Below are 23,228 nucleotides of genomic sequence, written 5' to 3'. Positions count from 1 at the left end.
CTAAGCCACCTTACACGGGCGTGTCCCTGTCGAGTCCAAGTCTAGTCCTATTCAGAAAAGGTCACTCTTAAGGGTTTTGAAGTATTGGAAAGCCTATATAAACACCCTAGGAGGTAGACACACGGAGTAGGAGGCAAGGAGTTACTCAAAGGAAGCCGATTGATCCATCTCAGAAGCCGGATTCACCTTCAAGACTGAAAATCTCCCTTCAATTCCCTTCAAGAGTTCTTAGGTTTTCTTTATGTTTTGTTATCATTATTCTTTTGAGATGTTTTCTTTCATAAATATGAACTAAACCCCCTAAATACCTAAGGGGAATGAAACCTAAGATGGATCTTGTTATTATTATTTGAATTATATGATAAATATTTGATTTGTTCTTAATTATGTGTTCTTAATTCTTGCTTTGATATTCCAGGATATTAATTCAAGTTTTGATGTGCTTATTCAGAGGAGCAAAAGTCCCTATCTAAGAGTAGATTTAACATAATTAAGCGGAGTTGATTGCACGTCTAGAGATAGGGTGACATAATTTTGCCGGATTAGGGTGAAACCTAATAAGGGAATCCATAAATCGAGTTAATGCAACATTAGGAGTTTTAATTAGAAAGAGATTTCTACTAATCAACCTAGGGTTAGACGTTGCTAGTCTCGAGAGAGATAATAAAATAAATTAAGGATTTCTACGGATCAAGTCAAATGAATAAATCGTCTAATTCAAAGTCAATAACAAGTGAAGTCTAGGTGGATTTTTCCTTAGGTATTGTCCAAATCATTCAGTTTTCCTAAAAGTTATTTTCCCAATTCACTTTCTGTACATTCTTAGTTTAGTAATTAGTTTAGATAAAACAAACCCCTTTATTTTTAGGCTAGATAATAAAAAGAAAGTTAATACTAGTACTTTTAGTTCATTTGGGTTCGACATCCAGGTCTTGCCATATGCTATACTACTGTTCGATAAGGTGCGTTTGCCTTTGTCGTGATAATAGTTAGTTTTGAAGAATGGACATTCATCAATTATAAAACTTATCACGATTTGCAACAATCAGTCATAAAGCATACATCCAACACACATATCATATTACCAACCATGCATGGCAAACAAACATAATCACATCATAAACATTAGACATGACAAAGAATAGCTAGGTTTACAAACCATAATCAATATGAGCCACATTTCATGGCCATATACATATAAGTCAATATAAGCCAATACATTTGGAAAAAGCATAATAACACATGTCAACAAACTAGATCTCTGTACATGCCACTCACTTGAAATTTTTATTATATGCTTCATTATTCCAAAGATAGTGACTTGATAGTATGATGCTGCCTCTGACGATCTTCAATCCCGAGCTAACCTGACAAGCTAAAAGAAATGGAAAGGAGGGAGTAAGCTTCACGCTTAGTAAGTCCATGAAAATAATAAGAAATTTATCAATATGCTTCCGCCAATTCTTACAACATGATCTCAAGGTAATACTATCATAATTGCCTTTTTTACCTATGTTCAGGTCAAGTTGTTTTCTTAAGTCACAGTCACTAAATTATTTATATCTGGATTTACAAAACTCCAAATTAAGATCCGCTAATTTTTTCAGAAACTAGACTCATATATATTCTTACCATAAAATTTTCAAAATTTTTGGTTCAGCCAATTAGTACATTTTATCCTTCAAAGTCACCCCTATTCTACTGTTTGACAGCTTCAACCTTTATTTACTAAAAATTAATTATCTACTCACACAGGATTCGAATGATGTTCACGTTTGTTTTTTTTCTGAAAACAGACTTATTAAGGATTCTAATCATATAAATTGTAACCCATAATTATTTTTTTATAATTTTTAATGATTTTCCCAAATCAGGACAGGGGATTTCGAAATAATTCTGACTCTATCTCACAACAATTTAAATATTTCATAATATGAAACTCTTTTGCTTACACTGTTTCTTCTATGTGAAACTAGACTTATTAATATTTAATTTTATATTTTATTCAACCTCTAAATCAATTTTCCCAATTTTTGGTGGATTTTCAAAGTCGGACTATTGCTGCTGTCCAAAACTATTTTAGTGTAAATTAATGATACTAAGCTTATCACACTTTATTAATTCATTTTCACCACATTGGTAAAGATACATATTAATACATCATAAGTATAGACCTATAATCACAAGGTCACCACAAATCATTCCCATAGGCATGAATTACCTATTTACATCTTCACCAAATGTACATCATAAACCGAAATCATTTCTAATGAGCTTGGCATACATACATATGTTACTTAACATGCTCATATTCATTCCTTACTAATCATACAATATGAATTGAATTCACATCTCATCAATTTCATGTAAGTACCTGTACCACTCACAACATAGCCATAAGCTCTATCATTTCGACTTAAACTTTAAGTTTCCTGTTGAACCATTTGGAATACCACAGGATAATCACTAAGCCTCAAACATAAGGTACGATGCCGATGCTGTAACATCTCAAAATTTAGCCTAGTCAGAATAGTGGATTCGGGACCACAAATCCGATATCAAAATATTTATTTTATGATTATTATGAGGCCTAGAATATGAAAGTAAGCATGTGTTACATTTTCATGAAGAAATTCTTAGTGTAAGGTGTCCAATTTGAAATTAGGGACCAAATTGAATAAATTGCAAAACTTGGATTTTAGAAGCAATTTGCATGAAATTGATTTAGATTATTAATTAGGTCTTAAAGAGTAATTTTCCCAATTTCTAATTTTTTGAAAAGAAAATTGGGCATGCATGGAAAATTTTGGAAGTTTAATAAGGAAGGGCATTTTGGTTATTTGGTAATAAAATCAATAAGAAGAGGAAATGAAGGAAAAAATCAACCATTCTTCTCCCTCTACTGTCGAAATTCCAAGGGACACCATAACTAGGGTTTCTTCACTTTCCAAGCTCAATAGTAAGTGACTCCTAGCCCCATTTTTAATGTTCTTTTATTTTTGAGATCCTTGAAACATGTTCTCTCCATTTCTACCCATATTTTAAGCTAGTGTTCGTGTATGCAAAATGACCCATGTGTGACATGTTTGTTCTTTGATGATTTATGGGGGATTTGTTCTTTGATGATTTATGGGGGAATATGAAAGTTAGATGTGTGTTAAACATCTTTTCCTAAGTGATTTTCATGAAAAACCCCTAAAAGGACCTTTTTGCAAAAGGTACAAAATATGTGGTAGAAATGTAAAATAAAGGAAAATGTGGGCTAGTATGAGTTTATAATACATTCGGCTAGGCTTTGGTAACCAAGGAATTGCATGTATTGCATTTTACGAGCCTAAGGACTAAGTTGTAAAATTTTAAAATGTTAGGGGCAAAATGGTCATTTTATCTAGGGGTGAATTTTAGGTCCAAAATAAATAGCATGAGGTATTAATAATTTATTTTTACTGATATAAACCCCGAGGAACCGATTCCGGAGATCGATCGTGGAAAACGAAAGGTTTTGGAATAATTGAAATACGAAACCTAAGCAATTACCAGGTAAATTTGTGTAACTCGAATGTAAACTATCTTTAAATACATTAAAGATGTATGTACATGTATAAATTATAATAGTAATATTTATTATATGACAATTCATGAATTATTAATGTTATGATGAAATGTTCCGACTGAATAAAAAGGAATGTCTGATAGATTACTCGAAAATGAAATAATGGTATAAAGGATCTAGCCCGGACGGGTGATCTTATAGTGATCTAGCATCTCGAATAATATGTGAGCTTTGATGGATTTAGCCCGAACGGGTAATCCGAATAGGATCTGAATTTAGCCTGGACTGGTAATTCAGACCTGAACTCGTAGGAGTATATGTCATTGTAGGGGATTTAGCCTGGACTGGTAATCCTGCCATAAAAGTGAGGTTCATAGAAGTGCGTATTTAAAAGAGCACTTGCATAATTTGATGGTAAACGAGATATCCATCGAGATTCCAAGAAATTCGACGGGATTAAAATGTTAAATAAGAATACACATGTTTGAATTGATGAGCTCATCTATGAAAGATGTTACATTGTACTGGTGTGAGACTAACTTGATGGTTGAATACATGTGATAGGAAATTTTACTATTAATGTTTGGTCTGGTTGTCTTATATGGTTGCATGCTAAATAACCGGTAAGTTTACTTTCCCGTTATTCGAACTTACTAAGCATGTTAATGCTTACCCCCACTCTTTTCCCTGTTTTACAGAGCTCGTAGACTCGTGAAGATTGGAAGACGATTAAAGCATTGTCAACACTATCAACTTGTCTTGTGTTGGTATATAGATACTTTATTTTGTTTCAATGGCATGTATAGGTTTTGGTTATTTTGTATATGTCTCATTAGTTCGACTCTGTGAGGGAGTTTTGATGTAATTAGAATTCAGATAGTGGGTGGTTATGATAGTGGATGTAGTGGGATTTGGTAAAACTTAGTTTTCCCAAAAATCTCTCCCTCTAGACTCTAACGTTTCTGTTTCCTCTCCCTACGTCTCTTTTTCTTTCTTTTTTTTCTTTTTACTTTCTTGCGGTTGGAATCCAATTGAAATTCTGCCTTCAATTTTGATTTTCGATTCTTCGTTACTCTTGTGCGTTTGGTAAGTAGAATCATGAGGAACAGGGCTCTCCTGTGGTTGAATCGTAATCAGTATTGCTCGAAGTGTTCGGGTTCTGGTGGTCTCGGGGCTAGTTTCGCATCAAAATCGTAATGGTGTGTACCCAAAACATGAGAAATTAAGTTTCGACAAAAGTTGAAAATGACTACTGTCGAGCCTTATGATCGACAAAGTTATGGCCATGTGGGCCACACGGGTTAAGCCAAGTTGGGCGTATGGGCTTACACGGGCATTTTACATGGACGTGTTGATTATTGGGCCAGGCCGTGTAGACCACACGGGCAAGGCCAACTTGGGCGTGTAGGCCACACGGGCATATGGGCCCATTTTACTAAAATTCTCTGACAGGTCGCACAGGTCATCCTAATTGACTGTGGGCCAATCGTAGGGTCGGTAAAGGTTAATTAAACCTTAAGTCTTTATGATCTGTAAGACTGAAACACTATTCTGAGTATGATTATGTCATGTGTATCTGTTATTTGATTATGTAAGAATGTTAAGTATGATTTATCTGTTAAATTTGTATGTATGCTTTGTAATTTTTTTGGGGTGGGATTTGTATGAGGAAGTATTTTGATCGGTGTTAAACGCCTACATTCTGGCAGCTTAGCTGTATATTATATTTGATATGTGTCTTAGTGACACGACATTGTGTGTAGGGATGAGTGGGTGTTTTTTTAACCCCACATGGTGTGATGGGACGGACAAAGATGGTGTGTAGAGGATGGGGGTAGGATTTTACATATCTACATCTGTATCTGATTCTGTTACTGTAACTGAAAAGGACATGAGTCCGGATCGGCATCTGCTACTGGCTATGTATTTGAAGATTATATGCTTTCATGCTTAATTTTATTGGTTTACACACTGAGTTTAAGTAAACTCATCTCTATTTGTTTGCTTCTGTTCAGGTAATCTACAAACTTAGGCGGATCGGTGTTGTACTGGCTCAGCGGTGACCACATTACAGTAAAACTATTTTAAACTTGGTATTTAAGTTATTTTAAATTTTGGACTGATTTGAGAGTTGTAATTTTTTAGGACTCTCTGTACTGTTCGTTTTAACTTGGTTTGGAATTAATTACTTTGGTAATACATTTTATTAAAAAAATAGTTTTATGCAAAAAATGAATTTCCTACAAACGACTGCGTTATCGAACATGAATGATTAAAGCTTTCGCTATAGTAAGTAATTGGCAAATAAACTGCTAAGTAATGTTTTCTGTATTAATCACGATGGAATATGGGTTTTAAAATTGATTGATTAATTAAGTTAATCCGTCTTCAAAATATTTCCATGTGACATCACCAAATTCGGCCATAATGTCTGGGCTGGGTTTGGGGTGTTATAAAAATGATACAATAGATATATTTAATTGTTTTTTATTAAAGGTTAATTGAGAAATGTTATCAAATTTTGATGTTTTGATCGAATTGAATGCGGGGTAGAGTACTATTGAGATATGGTGTGTTATGAGGGTTTGGAGTGGAGATTGTTATAGAGAATGTTTCCCGAGTGGACCGAGGTTCAGCATTTGTTGTGAACTCTCGTGTTATACTCCCTATTTTCGTATGATTCGGTTGGACTAGCTCTTATGAGTATTGGTGTGTTTTGGAGGGACTAGCTCTTATGAGCATTGGTGTGTTTCGTAGGGATTAGCTCTTACAAGCATTAGTGTGTTTCAGAGGGATTAACTCTTATAAGCATTTGTGTGTCGATGGATTGGCTCTTGTGAGCATCTGGTGTGTTTTGGTTGGATTGTCGACGTGTTCGTATCTGTAAGTCGTTCAACGAATTGAAAATCTTGGTAAGATAACTTTTTTTATGATTATGATGTTTTTGCTATATATATTGGAGTATTGATTTGAACTTTTATGATTTATCGGTTGAGGTTCTGGATGTACAGGAAACATTTATGGTTGAAATATTATTATTTGAATAGTTGTACTTACTTCGGTAAGATTTATTGTTTTAACACGTCCAACTTACTGAGCTTCATTGAGCTTACTTGTATATTTATTGTTCTTGTAGATACTCAGAAAGTTGGATGATTGGATTGGCACACGAGTCACACTATCCATAAATCTAGGTAGTTTTTCAAATGTTCATTTCGAATTATATGGCATTTAATAGGCTTTTGTGTTATTTTTACTAATGTTTTAGGATATGTAAATATTAAGTATGATCTTCGGTGTAAATTGCCAACTTATATGATACATCTGAATGAGGTAAGGTTCCAGTGCTAAAATCAATGATATGTGTTAATGATATATTGTGATTGAGGTACCTATGATAGGTACAGTGGTTAGATGTTAGATTGGATGAATTGATACGTTGTGTTTGAAGTTTTATTTTGTTGTATAGTTGTATATACTTGTGGTATCTATGAGGATACATTGGTTAGGCACTTAGGATGTTAATTTGGCATGTTTTGGCTTGTTTAAAGTCACTTTGAATAGGTCTTTTGGCTGGTAAATGGATTGCTTAGAGTCCAAGTAAGCTTGAAATGCTAGACTTGTTATTTAAGGTTCATTTTGGGTCCACACAGGCGTGTGACTCACCGTATGTGACACACGGCCTAGCTACATGGTCGTATGTCCCTTGTAGGTTTTAATGTACGTTTAAATGTTTTGTTTGTACAGTAATGCTCTATACCCTAATCCAAAATAAATACGGGTTAGGGGTGTTACATTTAGTGGTATCAGAGCTACGGTTTAGTCGATTCTCAGACTGAAGACAACATGTGAAATGTTTAGAATTACATGTCATATAACATGTGATAGTGTGACGTGTTTGATCTGATCTAACCTTTGTTTTTCTTTTAAATCGTAAAGATGTCAGACAGATCTGATAATGCTGACACTGATAAGATTAATAGTAATGTACCGACCTCTGATCATGAGACGAGTAGTAATATACTGATTCTACAAGTATAGGAACATGAACATAAAAACATGTTCTTTGGATTTATGTACCAGTGGTTCAATGAGTTTATGCAAATTAATACCCTGGCTCAACAACCTCTACCTCCTGTTATACCTCTAGTTGCACCTCTACCTCTTCTTGTGATTGAGCCTAGTCGACGTATTCCGATAGAGAAGCTTAGAAAGTGTGGTGCCGAAGAATTTAGAAGTAGATCGGAAGATGACCCGGTTAAAGTTGAGTATTGGCCTTAAAATATTGTGTGAGTTTTCGAAGAAATGACGTGCCCTCTTAAGGATTTTCTGATATGTAACGTTTTATTATTAAAAGAGGAAGCATATAGTTGGTGGACTACATTGGTAACTATAGTACCGAGAGAGAAAAATTCCTAGGATTTCTTTCAAAGTAAGTTTAAAAAAAAGTATGTCAGGAAATGGTATCTGGACAAGAAAAAAAAGAATTTCTTAAGTTACAATAAGGAAATAAATCGGTGGCTGAGTAGGAGAGAGAGTTTATGTATCTTAGTAAATATGTTTGGGAAATTGTACCTATTGGAAAAGAGATGTGTATCCGATTTGAAGATGGCCTGAACGATGAAATCAGAATGATGATTGGCGGTAAAGAAATTCGAGAATTTTTTGTTTTGTTCAATCGTGCACAGAAAATGGAAGAAGTGTACAACCACGAGATACAAAGGGATAGACGGATTAAAGAGTTTCACAAGAGAAGTTCTTCTGAGTCTTTTTCTATATCACCGGCAAAGAAGACTAAAGAAGATTTTAGTCGAGCTACTTCAGTGTCTGAGTATCTGAACAAAAATAAATCGATTCAGCATGATGTTAAAACTCCTACCAAACCAGTTGATAGTGTAGGAAGTGTAAGAAACATTCCAAAGCCCAATTGTAAACATTGTGGAAATATTATCCTAGAGAATGTATAGCTAAGTCGGTAGTCTGTTATAGATGTGGGTCGACTGAACACTTTCATTGAAATTGTTCTAAATAGTTAAAAGAAAATGAAGAATAGAATGGAAAACAAATGTCTGCATCTTAGAAAAGTAGACATCCAGGCTAGAACAATACTGCTGGGACTTCTCATACGGGAGCAAAAGACACCGTTGTTCCGTCAAAGGCTAGAGCACCTGTTCGTACATATGCTTTTCAAGCTAGAGCAGAAGTTGCTTCACCTAATGTGGTTGCTGGTATATTTTATCTCTTTGATGTTTTTGTGTATGCACTGCTTGACCCTAGATCAACTCATTCTTATATTTGCAATGCATTAGTAATGGAAAAGAAATTACCTGTTAAATTAACTAATATGATATTCAAGTTACTAGTTCGCTAGGTCAGAGTGTGATAGTTAACTTAGTTTGTCGTAAATGTCCGCTAAAAGTTAGAGGCTTTGAATTCCCTGCTGATTTGATGTTATTACCCTTTCAGGAATTTGATATTATTCTGGGTATGGATTGGCTATCATTGCATAATACTATGGTAAACTGTAGACAGAAGCGGATTGATTTGAGATGTCAGATAGGAAAGATGGTTTCAATTGAATCAGATGGGTCGAATACTACTGTTAGAATCATTTCAGCAATTTCTGTACAGAGATTAATACGTAAAGGTAGTGAAGTATTTTTAGCATACATTCTTGATACCAGAGATTCAGAATTGAAGTTAGATGAGTTACCAGTTGTTAGTGAGTTTATTTATGTGTTTCCTAAAAAATTGTCGGGTTTGCCTCCTAATCATGAAGTTGAGTTTGTGATTGATCTAGTTCCTAGAACTACACCGATACCAATACCACCATATCACATAGAATCAGTTGAATTAAAAAAGTTGAAAACACAGTTGCAAGAGTTGTTAGACAGAGGGTTTATTCGACCCAACGTATCTCCTTGTGGTACACCTGTGTTGTTTGTGAAAAAGAAATACGGCTCTTTGAGATTGTGTATAGACTACAAACAGTTGAACAAAGTCAAGATAAAAAATAAGTACCCCTTGCCACGTTTTAACGATTTATTTGATAAATTAAAATGTGTCATAGTGTTCTCAAAGATAGATCTTAGATCTAGATATTATCAATTGAAGGTTAAAGACTGTGATGTGTCAAAGACTGCTTTTAGAACCTGTTACAATCATTATGAGTTTCTAGTAATGTCATTTGGTTTGACAAATGCCCCTGTTGCATTTCTAGATTTGATTAATCGAGTTCTTCAACCTCATTTGGGCAGATTTTTGGTTGGTTTATCGATGATATACTGATCTATTCTAAGACAAAATCCGAGTATGCTCAACACTTGAGAATCGTATTACAAACTTTGAAAGAAAAATAATTGTATGCAAAGTTCAGTAAATGTGAATTCTGGCTTCGCGAAGTTGGATTTTTGTGTCACATAGTATCATTTGACAAGATTCGAGTCGATCTGAGTAAAGTTTCTACTGTGATGAATTGGAAAACTCAGAAGAATGTTTCTGATATGCAAAGTTTTCCCGGTTTAGTAGGTTACTACCGTCGTCTTGTTAAAAACATTTCGATCATTGCTTCACCGATGACTAGATTATTACAGAAAAATGTTGAGTTTGTTTGGTCTGATAAGTGCCAACAGAGTTTTCATCAGCTGAGAAACATGTTAACAGAAGCTTCAGTATTGACGCAACCTAAGTTTGGGGTAGCATATGTTGTCTATAGCCATGCATCTCTCAATGGTTTAAGTTGTGTGTTGATGCAAGCAGGAAAATTAGTAGCTTATGCTTCTCAACAATTAAAGCCACATAAAAAGAATTATCCTACTCATGATCTTGAATTGGCTGCGATTGTATTCGCTTTGAAGATTTGGAGACATTATTTATATGGCGAGAAATGTCACGTGTTTACGGATCACAAAAGTTTAAAGTATTTGATGATTCAAAAAGAACAGAACTTGATACAGAGACGTTGGTTAGAGCTACTGAAAGTTTATGATCTGGTTATCGATTATAATCTAGGAAAAGCTAATACAGTTGCGGATGCAGATGTACTCAAGTTAAAAGTCATCACTGTTTTCACTTCAAGCGTTGAACGCTCATTTAGTTATGAATGAAAATGGTTTTGTTCTGGCAGAGTTGAGAACTAAACCCTTGTTTCTACAACGAATTCGAGAATTGCAAAATGATGATCCGAAGTTGATGTTGAAATGACAACTGGTTCAAAATAATTTGAATACTGAGTACAGTGTTGATGATAATGGTACATTGCATTATCATGATAGGATTTGCGTTCCGAATGATCTAGATTTGAAACATACTATTCTGTATAAAGCTCACAGTAGTACGTATTCTATTCATCTAGGAAGCACAAAGATGTATTGTGATTTGAAACAGATGTATTGGTGGCCAAGTATGAAACGTGAAATTTGTGAGTTCGTAGCTAAATGTTTAATATGTCACCAGGTAAAAACGGAGCATCAAGTACCATCAGTTTTACTACAATCTGTTATGATTCCTGAATGGAAGTGGGAGTGAGTCACGATAGATTTTGTATCTAGTTTACCTGTAACTCCGAAAAAAAAAAGAAGAAGAAGATTTGATCTGGTTGATTAGTGATAGATTGACTAAATTGGCAGACTTTATTCCAGTTATAACAGATTTCTCTCTTGAGAGATTAGCGGAATTATATGTGTCTAAGATTGTGAGATTATACAGAGTTCCGACATCTATTATTTCTGACCGTAATCCAAGATTTATGTTGAGATTTTGGAGCAAACTTCACGAGTCTTTGGGCACTAAGCTTAATTTCAGCATCGTATTTCATCCTCAAACAGACGAGCAATCAGAACGAGTGATACAGATTTTGGAAGATATACTGAGATGTTATAAACTTGTGTTTGAAGGTAGCTGAGAAAATTATCTACCATTAGCTAAATTCGCTTATAATAACAGTTATGAGTCCAATATAAAAACGGCACCATTCAAAGCTTTTTACAAGAAAAAGTGTAAAACACTATTGTATTGGTCTGAATTGAGTGAATCTAAAATGGTGGGAATTGATTTGATCTAAGAAACTAAAAGCAAAGTTTGAATTATTCGAGATTGTTTGAAAGTTGCATCTGATCATCAGAAATCGTACGTAGATCTAAAAAGAAAGGATATAGAATTTGCAGTTGGCGATCAAGTATTTTTACAAGTTTCTCCATGGAAGAAAGTACTACGTTTTGAAAGGAAAGGAAAGCTGAGTCTGAGATTTTGTTGGACCGTACGAGATTATTGAAAGAATCGGCCTTGTAACCTACAGATTAGCTTTGCCCTCTAAACTCGAGAAAATTCATAATGTATTCCAAGTTTTGATGCTGAGATGGTACAGATCTAATTCTTCACATGTGATTCCTTATAGTGACATTGAGTTACAGCCAGATTTAACGTATTCAGAGGAACAAGTGAAAATTTTGGGCTTGAGAAGTTAAAGAACTGCGGAATAAATAGGTACTGTTAGTAAAAGTCTTGTGGCATCATCATGGAACAGAATAAGCTAACTGGGAAACCAAGGAATCAATGAAACTACAGTATCTGAATATATTATCAGGTAATAATTTCGAGGACGAAATTTCCTAAGGGAGGAGAGTTGTAATAACTTGATTTTCAATGGTAACGGAACAATGGTTTTGAGACCACAAATTTCTGTAGTATCAGCTCATAAATATTATTTTTAGAATATTTATAGAGTCATTAGAGTTGTATTAAAATTTGGTCAAGAAATTTTAACGTTTAAATAGTTAATTAAAGAAAAAGGACTAATTTGAAAAAAATGCAAAACTTAGTAATTATTGTAGTTAGATGATTTAATATATTAATTAATAAAGGTGGAAGGACCAATAAGGCAATTAGACCTTATTAGTTAGTACTGGATGGTAATGGGGTTAATAATTAAAGAAAAGTTTAAAGAAAATTGGTTATATGGCAATTTTGTAAATTATTCAAAACAAAAAAATTGAATCAAAGGCTTTATTTTTTTTTCATTTTTCTCTTCTTCTTGGTCGAACCTCACCATTAAAGACTTTGGAAGCTTTGTTCATCTCTTAACTTTGCATGGTATGGAGATTTACCCATTTTATTGTAATTTTTATGTTTTTGATTTCGTTACAACTAGGTCCAACTAGCCCGCACCTTCGTTTTGAATCTGTTAAAAATTTTAGAAGTTTCCATTGATGAATCTTTAATGTTTCTTTATGATAACCATATATTTGAAGCTTTGATTGTGTTGTTTGATGATTTTGTAAAATGATTTTTGTTAGATTTAAATTTTAGGATTAAATTGTGAAAATGTCAAAATTTAAGGGTTTTATAGTGAATTTGATGTTTAGTATGGACTGTATAAAGGCCTAGTATATTCGGCTATAATTTTGACTTGAGAAAAACAGTGAATTTGATGATTTTCGGGTTAAGGGATTAAATTATAAAAATTATAAAAGTTTAGGGTAATTATGTAAATTTAGAAATTAAAAGGGTATTAAATGTAAAATGAATTGGAATTTGAAATGCAAGCTAGTAATTGAGAAATTTTACATTTTAAATCAAGATCCAGTAGATACTCATGGAAAAGGAAAAATTGTAGAATGGTCCCTAAACTTCTACAACTACCACAATTCAGTCCAGCTAAGCTCGTACAGTTTAAAATTTAATATGTATATGAATTTTTAAACAATTTAAGATGATAAAATAGATATATTTAATTGTTGTTGATGAAAAGTTAATTGAGAAATGTTAGCAAATTTTGATGTTTAGATCGGATTGAATGCAGGGCAGAGTATTATCGAGATATAGTGTGTTATAGGGGTTTGGTGTAACACCCCTTACCCGTATCCAACACCGGAATAGGGTACGAGGCATTACCAAAACACATACACTTGTAAACGTATTTAACCGAGTTATAAAATTTCATCAAAATTAAAACTTTCAAAAATAATTAACATGTTTCTATAACTTTTCACAATATATCCTCAAAATATTATAATCATAATAATTAGGGCCTGCGAGACCCGATACATACTCATGCAATTTAATGCTTCATTTCCATTTCATTCAATTCGCAATTTCTCATGCTCATAATTTAAATCATATCACTAGAAATTTCCATTTAATTCACGTACAATTCAATGACATCAAATTCAAAACTAATACGTATTTACCATTTAACTCAATGTTTATTGATTATACCATTCAATAACACATTTATGAAATTCTCAATTTAGCAATGAAAATATCACTTTAGTTTGAATAACAACATCGTCCTGATATAAATACACTACCACTTGTCCATTTACTTTAATTCTTTTGGGCCCATTTGTCACTTACCATCCTTAATCAAATTAGGGAACGGTCACGGAAAATTGAGTACTTCACTTTCACTTTGCCATAGTATAACTATGGTCTTACGTATGATCACTTATCACTTGTCCCTTGATCAGATAAGTGTAGCCACTTATCACTTTGTTTCTTGATCAGATAAGTGTAGCCACTTATCACTTTGTCTCTTGATCAGATAAGTGTAGCTAAAGCTATCACTTATCACTTTATCTCTTGATCAGATAAGTATAGCCGAAGCTATCACTTATCACTTTTCACTTGTCACTTGATCAGATAAGTGTAGCCGAAGCTATCACTTATCACTTTCCACTTGTCACTTGATCAGATAAGTGTAGCTGAAGCTATCACTTATCACTTTGTCACTTGATCAGATAAGTATAGCCGAAGCTATAACTTATCACTTTATCACTTGATCAGATAAGTATAGCCGAAGCTATTACTTATCACTTTCCACTTGTCACTTGATCAGATAAGTGTAGCTAAAGCTACCACTTATCACTTTATCACTTGATCAGAAGTACTCAAATCCGGCGTTCCGCTCAATTTGATCATTTATTCATATATCAGGCTTACCAACATATGTTAATTCATAAACCATTCATGGTATTATTTCATGCCAAATCATATACTGAATATACCATACACACATACTATGAAACTTTATTTTCAATACATGAGCTTAAACCATGACCAATAATGCACAAAAATAAGCATCATTCATATTTTATCGTTTATGAGTTATAATCAAACATATGACCATTTATACACGAATCATTCATATATTTCCCAATTTTCCTCCTCCTCCTCTCCATTCCACATCCTTAATGTGTATAACACACTTAAACAACATTAACCATAATTTCAATATTCACTAACATGTATATTCAAAGCTGTTTATCCGAGTCAGAGTCACTAAATTATTTTTATCCGGAGCTAGAGAGCTCCAAATTAAGATCCGTTAATTTTCCCTGGAACTAGACTCACATATCTTCATACCATATAATTTTCATAATTTTTTGTTCAGCCAAATAGTACAGTTTATTCTTTAAAGTTTCCCTGTTTTGCTGTCTGACAGTTCCGACCACTCTTCACTAAAATTAATTATCTCATTGTACAGAATTCGGATGATGTTTTAGCTTGTTTCTTATAAAAATAGACTCATTAAGGATTATAACCATATAAACTATAACTCATAATCATTTCTGTACAATTTTTAATGATTTTCCAAAGTCAGAACAGGGGAACCCGAATTCATTCTGACCTTGTCTCACAAAATCTATTATATCTCATGATTTACAATTCCATTGCTCACATCATTTCTTTTATAAGAAACTAGACTCAATAAGATTTAATTTCATATTTTATTCATCCTCTAATTCAATCTCTACAATTTTTGGTGATTTTCAAAGTTACACTACTGCTGCTGTCCAAAACTGCTTTAGTGCAAAATGTTGATTTCCATTTTGCCCCAAATTTCACAGTTTATACAATTCGGTCCTTTCTCAATTAACCCCTCAATTAATCTAATTTTCTCAATTAGTACTTTACTAGACATTATAAGTTGTTACACAACTATAGAAATTCAGAATTTCCACATATAACTCTATCTTCAAACTCTTTTACTATTAGGTCCCAAACATTCACTTTCTATTCAATTCTTTCAATAAAATCAGCATATGAACAATTTAAAGCTCTAATTTCATGCTAAATCATCATATACTTCCAGCACATATTCATATCAACTTTCAACTTCTTTCATAAAATCAAAAACTAATGAATTTAACAAGTGGGCCTAGTTGTAAAAGTCATAAAAATACAAAAATTTCAAGAAATAATCAAGAATTGAACTTACTTGTAATAAATATATGAAGAACCAGCTTGAAGAAGCCCTTCCATGGTGTTTTAGCTGATGAGAATTCAGAAAAATGAAGAGAAATCTAGATAATTCCACTTGGGTCCTAACTTTATTAAGCAAATTTTGCAATTTTCCAATTTTGCCCTTAATTCTGCTTACTTTCTTGCTGATTTCATGCCTCTGCCGTCCAGCCCAAATAGACCTTGGGTCTATTTGCTTTTAAGCCCTCTTCCTTTTATCATTTAAGCTATTTAATCATTTCCCAAAATTTTGCATTTGTTACAATTTAGTCCTTTTTGTTCAATTAATTATCGGAACTTTAAAATTTCTTAACGAAACTTTAATACTAACTTTTTAACACTCCATAAATATTTATAAAAATATTTATGGCTCAGTTTAAAATCCCCGAGGTCTTGATACCTCATTTCGATTCTAATTATTTTAATATTTATTTCTAGTGCACTATTCACTATTTCAAAAATTTTCCTAACTTCATATTTAACTTATACTTGCTAAATTAATAATATTTTCTACCCATTTGTCGAATTTAGTGATCTCGAATCACCGTTCCGACACCTCTGAAAATTCAAGCCATTACATTTTTTTTTCGTCGGATTTGTGGTCCCGAAACCACTGTTCCGACTAAGCCTAAAATCGGGCTATTACAACTCTCCCCCTTTAGGGATTTTCGTCCCCGAAAATCTTACCAGATGGTAGGTTAATGATTTACTTCCACAGTATATTTCAAATTCGCACATGATTTTGGATTTTCATATCTTTTACAGATAATCACATAGATTCATAAGAAAATCAGGATAGCGATATTTTAGCATCTGAAGCTACACAAAGTATCGAAAAATTACAATCCATATAGAATGATATCCATTTGATAATCTGAGTAGTTTTCAGAACTATCAAATATTTCTCTCTTTTATATTGTCCTCATTTTCTAATTCATTCACTTTTCCGACCACATTATTATTCTTTCGTACACGAACTTCTGTAACACTACACTCGTAAGCTTATTCAACCAGAATCTCACAAATTTCATTGTAACATTTTACTAATATGGGGGTGAGTGTAGTAAAGCCTCAAATTTATCTTACACATAAATGCGCATAACACATACCATCACAAATAGCCAATTCATTACTAAGTTCACATTCTCAAAGCATTTAATAAACATTTGCTTTTAATCACTTTTGTTCTCAACACAAAATTCTAACTCAAATCACTAATTCACAATCAAAATTTCTATATAGCATCATAATCCAAATATCATAACTCATATGCTTGTATAATTATAACATTCATCAATAAAAAAAATGTTTTATTCTTTGATCCATACTTTTATGAGTTTCAACTCATAATTAATACATTTTCACTCAAACATTTTAGTATTTATTTCTATACTATTAGAATTAACTCAGTTGAAAAACATATCTGTCTCATCAAGATAATTTCGTCATAGAACAATACTGATAAGGGGTGTTGGTGAAGTCATAAATCTTTCAACTTGCTCTCATAGATACATATATATATATATGATTTTGTATTCATCATCAATGTAATACCATCAAAACCACGTAATTCATTCCAAGCAAATTAACACATCTATTTATTACAAATGTTTCTGTCACTCACAATTTCACACAACGAATTTACTTACTCAAGCTCAATGTTAATATCTAATTAAATTCCAATACTTGGCTTCTATTTACTTACCGACATTTGCCAAATTAGAGAACGTCTTACGGAATTGAGTACTTCGTTTTCTCGATGCCATAGTCCAACTATGGTCTTACACGTAATCACAAATCACATACCGATGCCATAGCCCAGCTATGGTCTTACACGGAGTCACATATCACTTACCGATGCCATAGCCCAGCTATGGTCTTACACGGAATCACATATCACTTACCGATGCCATAGCCCAGCTATGGTCTTACACGGAATCACATAATCACATGTTCACATGTTGCCATGGTCAAACCATGGTCTTTTCCGTCAATTCATCACATATCAGTGAACGAAAGTACTCATTCCTGCGTTCTACTCAATTTGACTTCCAATTCAATTTTTCATACTATTATAATATTCATGGTTTAGACATAAAACAAAATATCTTATTATCTTTAATTTAACAATTAAACATAAGATTCTATCATATGAACATACTAATTTCACTTATTCAAGCAGATGTACATACACACGTTCCATCTATTTAAGTAAATTTGCTTATCATATTCACTTAATCAAATATGTTGAGCACATAGCATTATATAATCACCAACATACTTGGATGAGCTTATCACAACATAAACTTTTTTTTTAACTTATAGTCATCTCTTTTCATACATGAACACATCCATATCACAAATTTTTATACTTACCTTTCCAAATTCCAACATAACGTGAGCATTTTTCATTTATCTCAATATCATTTTTAGCATTATCGAAAATAGCTCGATTGAAAATCATCTCTGTCTTAACAAAGCAATTTCGTTAGAGCCCGGAGATATCACATCATCAAGAGTAATAACGTGGCATGTATAGCTAGGCTCACATATGCTACGTTTGGTCCGAGAACCGACTAAATCGTAGCTCTGATACCACTAAATGTAACACCCCTTACCCGTATCCAACACCGGAATAGGGTACGAGGCATTACCAAAACACATACACTTGTAAACGTATTTAACCGAGTTATAAAATTTCATCAAAATTAAAACTTTCAAAAATAATTAACATGTTTCTATAACTTTTCACAATATATCCTCAAAATATTATAATCATAATAATTAGGGCCTGCGAGACCCGATACATACTCATGCAATTTAATGCTTCATTTCCATTTCATTCAATTCGCAATTTCTCATGCTCATAATTTAAATCATATCACTAGAAATTTCCATTTAATTCACGTACAATTCAATGACATCAAATTCAAAACTAATACGTATTTACCATTTAACTCAATGTTTATTGATTATACCATTCAATAACACATTTATGAAATTCTCAATTTAGCAATGAAAATATCACTTTAGTTTGAATAACAACATCGTCCTGATATAAATACACTACCACTTGTCCATTTACTTAATTCTTTTGGGCCCATTTGTCACTTACCATCCTTAATCAAATTAGGGAACGGTCACGGAAAATTGAGTACTTCACTTTCACTTTGCCATAGTATAACTATGGTCTTACGTATGATCACTTATCACTTGTCCCTTGATCAGATAAGTGTAGCCACTTATCACTTTGTTTCTTGATCAGATAAGTGTAGCCACTTATCACTTTGTCTCTTGATCAGATAAGTGTAGCTAAAGCTATCACTTATCACTTTATCTCTTGATCAGATAAGTATAGCCGAAGCTATCACTTATCACTTTCACTTGTCACTTGATCAGATAAGTGTAGCCGAAGCTATCACTTATCACTTTCCACTTGTCACTTGATCAGATAAGTGTAGCTGAAGCTATCACTTATCACTTTGTCACTTGATCAGATAAGTATAGCCGAAGCTATAACTTATCACTTTATCACTTGATCAGATAAGTATAGCCGAAGCTATTACTTATCACTTTCCACTTGTCACTTGATCAGATAAGTGTAGCTAAAGCTACCACTTATCACTTTATCACTTGATCAGAAGTACTCAAATCCGGCGTTCCGCTCAATTTGATCATTTATTCATATATCAGGCTTACCAACATATGTTAATTCATAAACCATTCATGGTATTATTTCATGCCAAATCATATACTGAATATACCATACACACATACTATGAAACTTTATTTTCAATACATGAGCTTAAACCATGACCAATAATGCACAAAAATAAGCATCATTCATATTTTATCGTTATGAGTTATAATCAAACATATGACCATTTATACACGAATCATTCATATATTTCCCAATTTTCCTCCTCCTCCTCTCCATTCCACATCCTTAATGTGTATAACACACTTAAACAACATTAACCATAATTTCAATATTCACTAACATGTATATTCAAAGCTGTTTATCCGAGTCAGAGTCACTAAATTATTTTATCCGGAGCTAGAGAGCTCCAAATTAAGATCCGTTAATTTTCCCTGGAACTAGACTCACATATCTTCATACCATATAATTTTCATAATTTTTTGTTCAGCCAAATAGTACAGTTTATTCTTTAAAGTTTCCCCTGTTTTGCTGTCTGACAGTTCCGACCACTCTTCACTAAAAATTAATTATCTCATTGTACAGAATTCGGATGATGTTTTAGCTTGTTTCTTATAAAAATAGACTCATTAAGGATTATAACCATATAAACTATAACTCATAATCATTTCTGTACAATTTTTAATGATTTTCCAAAGTCAGAACAGGGGAACCCGAATTCATTCTGACCTTGTCTCACAAAATCTATTATATCTCATGATTTACAATTCCATTGCTCACATCATTTCTTTTATAAGAAACTAGACTCAATAAGATTTAATTTCATATTTTATTCATCCTCTAATTCAATCTCTACAATTTTTGGTGATTTTTCAAAGTTACACTACTGCTGCTGTCCAAAACTGCTTTAGTGCAAAATGTTGATTTCCATTTTGCCCCAAATTTCACAGTTTATACAATTCGGTCCTTTCTCAATTAACCCCTCAATTAATCTAATTTTCTCAATTAGTACTTTACTAGACATTATAAGTTGTTACACAACTATAGAAATTCAGAATTTCCACATATAACTCTATCTTCAAACTCTTTTACTATTAGGTCCCAAACATTCACTTTCTATTCAATTCTTTCAATAAAATCAGCATATGAACAATTTAAAGCTCTAATTTCATGCTAAATCATCATATACTTCCAGCACATATTCATATCAACTTTCAACTTCTTTCATAAAATCAAAACTAATGAATTTAACAAGTGGGCCTAGTTGTAAAAGTCATAAAAATACAAAAATTTCAAGAAATAATCAAGAATTGAACTTACTTGTAATAAATATATGAAGAACCAGCTTGAAGAAGCCCTTCCATGGTGTTTTAGCTGATGAGAATTCAGAAAAATGAAGAGAAATCTAGATAATTCCACTTGGGTCCTAACTTTATTAAGCAAATTTTGCAATTTTCCAATTTTGCCCTTAATTCTGCTTACTTTCTTGCTGATTTCATGCCTCTGCCGTCCAGCCCAAATAGACCTTGGGTCTATTTGCTTTTAAGCCCTCTTCCTTTTATCATTTAAGCTATTTAATCATTTCCCAAAATTTTGCATTTGTTACAATTTAGTCCTTTTTGTTCAATTAATTATCGGAACTTTAAAATTTCTTAACGAAACTTTAATACTAACTTTTAACACTCCATAAATATTTATAAAAATATTATGGCTCAGTTTAAAATCCCCGAGGTCTTGATACCTCATTTCGATTCTAATTATTTTAATATTTATTTCTAGTGCACTATTCACTATTTCAAAAATTTTCCTAACTTCATATTTAACTTATACTTGCTAAATTAATAATATTTTCTACCCATTTGTCGAATTTAGTGATCTCGAATCACCGTTCCGACACCTCTGAAAATTCAAGCCATTACATTTTTTTTTCGTCGGATTTGTGGTCCCGAAACCACTGTTCCGACTAAGCCTAAAATCGGGCTATTACAACTCTCCCCCTTTAGGGATTTTCGTCCCCGAAAATCTTACCAGATGGTAGGTTAATGATTTACTTCCACAGTATATTTCAAATTCGCACATGATTTTGGATTTTCATATCTTTTACAGATAATCACATAGATTCATAAGAAAATCAGGATAGCGATATTTTAGCATCTGAAGCTACACAAAGTATCGAAAAATTACAATCCATATAGAATGATATCCATTTTGATAATCTGAGTAGTTTTCAGAACTATCAAATATTTCTCTCTTTTTATATTGTCCTCATTTTCTAATTCATTCACTTTTCCGACCACATTATTATTCTTTCGTACACGAACTTCTGTAACACTACACTCGTAAGCTTATTCAACCAGAATCTCACAAATTTCATTGTAACATTTTACTAATATGGGGGTGAGTGTAGTAAAGCCTCAAATTTATCTTACACATAAATGCGCATAACACATACCATCACAAATAGCCAATTCATTACTAAGTTCACATTCTCAAAGCATTTAATAAACATTTGCTTTTAATCACTTTTGTTCTCAACACAAAATTCTAACTCAAATCACTAATTCACAATCAAAATTTCTATATAGCATCATAATCCAAATATCATAACTCATATGCTTGTATAATTATAACATTCATCAATAAAAAAAATGTTTTATTCTTTGATCCATACTTTTATGAGTTTCAACTCATAATTAATACATTTTCACTCAAACATTTTAGTATTTATTTCTATACTATTAGAATTAACTCAGTTGAAAAACATATCTGTCTCATCAAGATAATTTTCGTCATAGAACAATACTGATAAGGGGGTGTTGGTGAAGTCATAAATCTTTCAACTTGCTCTCATAGATACATATATATATATATGATTTTGTATTCATCATCAATGTAATACCATCAAAACCACGTAATTCATTCCAAGCAAATTAACACATCTATTTATTACAAATGTTTTCTGTCACTCACAATTTCACACAACGAATTTACTTACTCAAGCTCAATGTTAATATCTAATTAAATTCCAATACTTGGCTTCTATTTTACTTACCGACATTTGCCAAATTAGAGAACGTCTTACGGAATTGAGTACTTCGTTTTCTCGATGCCATAGTCCAACTATGGTCTTACACGTAATCACAAATCACATACCGATGCCATAGCCCAGCTATGGTCTTACACGGAGTCACATATCACTTACCGATGCCATAGCCCAGCTATGGTCTTACACGGAATCACATATCACTTACCGATGCCATAGCCCAGCTATGGTCTTACACGGAATCACATAATCACATGTTCACATGTTGCCATGGTCAAACCATGGTCTTTTCCGTCAATTCATCACATATCAGTGAACGAAAGTACTCATTCCTGCGTTCTACTCATTTGACTTCCAATTCAATTTTTCATACTATTATAATATTCATGGTTTAGACATAAAACAAAATATCTTATTATCTTTAATTTAACAATTAAACATAAGATTCTATCATATGAACATACTAATTTCACTTATTCAAGCAGATGTACATACACACGTTCCATCTATTTAAGTAAATTTGCTTATCATATTCACTTAATCAAATATGTTGAGCACATAGCATTATATAATCACCAACATACTTGGATGAGCTTATCACAACATAAACTTTTTTTTTTAACTTATAGTCATCTCTTTTCATACATGAACACATCCATATCACAAATTTTTATACTTACCTTTCCAAATTCCAACATAACGTGAGCATTTTTCATTTATCTCAATATCATTTT

The sequence above is a fragment of the Gossypium hirsutum genome, chromosome A08 (assembly GCF_007990345.1).
Source record: "Gossypium hirsutum isolate 1008001.06 chromosome A08, Gossypium_hirsutum_v2.1, whole genome shotgun sequence".
Taxonomy (NCBI): Eukaryota; Viridiplantae; Streptophyta; class Magnoliopsida; order Malvales; family Malvaceae; genus Gossypium; species Gossypium hirsutum.
Note: the sequence above shows the minus strand (reverse complement) of the source record.